This window comes from Aulonocara stuartgranti, assembly GCF_965226115.1.
Source record: "Aulonocara stuartgranti genome assembly, chromosome: 1".
Classification (NCBI taxonomy): Eukaryota; Metazoa; Chordata; class Actinopteri; order Cichliformes; family Cichlidae; genus Aulonocara; species Aulonocara stuartgranti.
The window spans coordinates 17,326,891-17,330,810 of NC_138939.1; the positions used below are offsets into that span (position 1 = coordinate 17,326,891).

General features: G+C 40.2%; 1 long non-coding RNA gene across 2 annotated transcripts; it reads left to right on the forward strand.

Moving 5' to 3' along the window:
- The first annotated feature begins 1,337 nt into the window (after positions 1-1,337).
- On the forward strand, positions 1,338-3,304 carry LOC309711599. Of its 2 annotated transcripts, XR_014278036.1 has the most exons (4): positions 1,338-1,988; positions 2,065-2,169; positions 2,255-2,366; positions 2,447-3,304. It is a non-coding gene; the product is annotated as an uncharacterized lncRNA (long non-coding RNA). The 2 variants fall into 2 exon arrangements; XR_014278035.1 differs by having other exon boundaries at positions 2,065-2,366.
- The last annotated feature ends 616 nt before the right edge of the window (positions 3,305-3,920 follow it).

A 3,920-nucleotide genomic window follows, 5' to 3' on the forward strand; every position in this document is an offset into this window, starting at 1 on the left:
AAACAGTTTCCTTCACCTCCCAGCACAGCCTCAAGAGTATGCGATTCCAGGAGACAGCCAGTTACTCTAGGTGAGCTGGACAAGCCCTTAGAAGATCCTTAACCCATCAGCAGGACTGGTATCAGCTCTTGTGCAAGGAGGAACAGGATGACTGTTGCCAGAACCCTACAAAATGACCTCCATCAAATGGCTAAACAATCAGAATCACCTATTAACCTAACACCCTTAGATGCATGTCCAAAGCCGGTCTGTTCAGACACACTCGTGAGCCGGTTTTGAGAAAGCATTTTTGATGAAGAAAAATATAGTTTTAGTATGGACAAACAGCTGAAAAAAAGCCATTTTTACAAGTTCAGTTTAGTGTGTGTGTGGTTTTTTTTGTGCTTATGTAATCTTCAGTATATGTGCTAAAAAAAGGGGTTTTTTTGCATTGGCAACAGAGAAGAAAGACTGGGTCTTGTAAGAAAGGATATTTGCTACAAAATATATATTATTAATAAATACCAGTATTTCTTTTAGCTTTTTTTTTTGCCAGCCTGCAGTTTTGCCAGACTTCCACAAGCACTTGGATAAACTAAATACGGGTTTAAGGGGTGATTAAAGTTTTAATGAATGCAGCCTTGACAGTAATTTAACATATTCGTTCCTTTCACGACAAAAAGGTTGGTGTAGTTTGTGATTCAAATTCAATTGTTCTTTACGCAAAAGTAATTTGAAAATTCTTAATTTAATCAGGATAATTTAAATAACAAAGCGATCCACTGATGATGAAATAGCTCAGGATATAAAGCACTTTTAATTGCCAGGCTAATAAAAATAAGCCCTCCAGAGCTGTAACTGTAATGCAGTATATCTATATAGATGCACATGTACATCCAAAAGCTTAGGTTCCTCTTAATCTCTTAGGATTGCTTTATAAAATGACGTAAAAATCATCTAGAAAATTAATAAATACATTTTGTTAAAAAGAGAGAAAGAAAATCTGGGACAAAACAACATTCTTTTAGTACTCAGGCAACTGTAAGGATCAGGAAATCATGCACACACAAGAAACACAGAAATTCCACTTTCTCTGATGCCAAGTCGTGCTACAACAAAGTAAGAAACCTGTTTACCAATGCACAAACCCACAAAAACTCTAGCACCAATGTCAATAAAACATTTAATTCTGTTTGCCCAATCAAAGTAAATATTTAATGTCAATAAAGGATTTAGCCCATAAAAACAACAATGTCACACAATTTCACTCCAGTGAACCACACACTGCCTTTGTCAAAGAAAAGCAAACTACAAATTCACAGCGGACTATGCCCAGGATTAGTTTACCAGGGCCCTGTTTCAGGAAGCCGGTTTAGTGGAAAAACTGAGTAAGTATACCCTGAGTTAACGAAAACTCTGGGTTTTCGGTTTCACAAAGCGAGTTCAGCTGAAGCCTGAGTGAGTCACTATGACGACACACGCCGTGAAGCTAACCTGCCCCCTAGCAGGTTTACTACAACTAACCCTGACTGTCTCCGCCCCTTTGTCGGAAACCTGACAGTAGGAAGTGTCGGACATGGCGTGTCCCTTCCTTGAAGAGCCAGTAGATCGTGAAGCCCAAATTCTCCGCAGAGCTCTCCGCCGGGAGAGAGTGATCAGAGCGCGTTTGGACATTTTATCATTTCCTGATGATTTTCTGTGCGAACGTTACCGTTTCTCAGCACAATCTATAAGTTATTTGAATAACATCCTCAGGCCATATATTACGCATGTGACACATCGTGGACATGCTCTCAGTTCTGTACATATTATTTGTATTGCACTTCGTTTTTTTGCAAACGGGAGCTTTCTGTATAATATTGGTGACGCTGAGCACGTTTCCAAGGCTACCGTCTGTCGGGCAGTCAGGAATGTTACAGTTGCACTGAAACGTCTCCTGTACACGTTTGTGGTGTTCCCCGGTCACAGACCCACAAGATTTATCAAAGAGGGATGCCACAAAATTGCAGGTATCAGGATAACCAAAACTTAATTTATGATGTGGTGATACTTGGACTACTACTTAAATTTTACATTTATTTTCAGGATTCCCAGGCGTGTATAGATGGCACTCACATTCCAGTCATTGCTCCTTTAGTAAATGAAGGAGACTATGTGAACAGGAAGTCTTTCCACAGCATTAATGTACAGGTACATAGTTCCCTGTAGCATTTCAAACTAACAAATTATTTTATCATAGTAATGGATGCTAATTTGTGTTCTCTGCACTGTGAAGATCATATGTGATGCTGCCAACATTATCACAAATGTGGAAGCCAAGTGGCCAGGCTCTGTCCATGACTCACAAATATTCCGTGAATGTACACTGAGCACAAAATTTGGACATGGTGAGTTGAGAATACTTTAAAATATATAAAGACCAATTGCTTCAGGGACATTTGAACTGAAGTGTATCCTTCTGTCTTAGGAGAGTTCACTGGCTACTTGCTTGGTGATAGGGGGTATCCATGTTTACCCTATTTGCTTACCCCTTACCCTGACCCTGAACCGGGCCCACAGCAGCGATATAATCTGGCTAATTGCAGGACAAGAGCCAGAATTGAAATGACTATCGGAATGCTTAAGGCCCGGTTCCAGTGCCTGCAAAGACTCAGGGTCACCCCAGAAAGGGCATGTGACATTATTGTGGCATGTGTGATTCTTCACAACATTGCCACAATTAGAGGAGAACACTGTCCTTCTGAACCAAACATCAGCAGTGATCCAAACCATGAACATCCTGACCCTCCCACGGACATACAAGATGGAAGTGCAGTCAGAGACACCATATGTCACAATCATTTCTTTTGACCCATCACCTCAACATGTTGAAAGAAGAATAAACAGATTTTTTGTTCAACTGGCTTTATTGGTCGCCTGTATTTCCTGTACACAAAGTATTAAAAGATGTACACCTCATAAAGTGTCTCTGTTGCTTCCTCCTCTGTAACAGCTGTCAATGTTTCTTCATTATTTTCCTGTAGTAAAGAAATAAACAACATTGCTGTTCTACTGTACACTCATATAATCTGTGGAGTATTACTCACAACTGCATGTTGGTCTGGCTCAACAGGAGGCTGCACCAGATGCAGTACACCATCAACTGATAGAATATGAGGTTTATACAGGTCACTTATAACTTACAAGGGACCAAATGGCAATTAACAAACATACCAATCACCTTACACTTCATTGTCATTATGCTCTCAAAGACAACCAAGCCTGAGGGAAGGCAAAATCAGTAGGAAAATAACTTCACTACAAAATAATCCATTATGGTAAAGAGTTTATCAAATGAATGAGTCGCACTGCAAAGGTGACTGTGAAGAAAGGATGTATGCACATCATGTATTATTTTGGATTTACCCCCTATGTAGGCACTTGTGTCTTGCGGGGTTATTGACTCAGAGGATGTCCCCGCAGAGATGCCTTCGGCCACAGGGCGCCCACTGTTTTGGCTGAGGGCCAACTGCTCAGCCTCTGTGAGTGGTGGTGGTGGAGGACCCCCACCTGTTTTTCGGGCCTCCGCTTTTTTTCTGTTGGCTATAACGGGCCACATTTGAGCATACAGAGTAAGCAAATATGTACTTGTAATGTGCTCAGATAATTTCAATAAGTGCTTACAGAAAGAAAATTAATGTAGCCTCTAACTGCAATTGATTTACATGGGACAAACAGACCAAGCACTATGGCTCATAATACAATTACACCTTACCTGTTTGGACTATATTTTTATATTTCATTTTTACTTGCTGCCAGGAACGTTTGGGGCCTGTTGGGTTGCACCTGCGCTCACATCACATCACAAAATAAAATGTATAAAATAACAAATAAAATAACATATGATAAAATAACGTGTTAAATGGGTGGAAATCCCTAGATCAATGTTTATATTAACACTC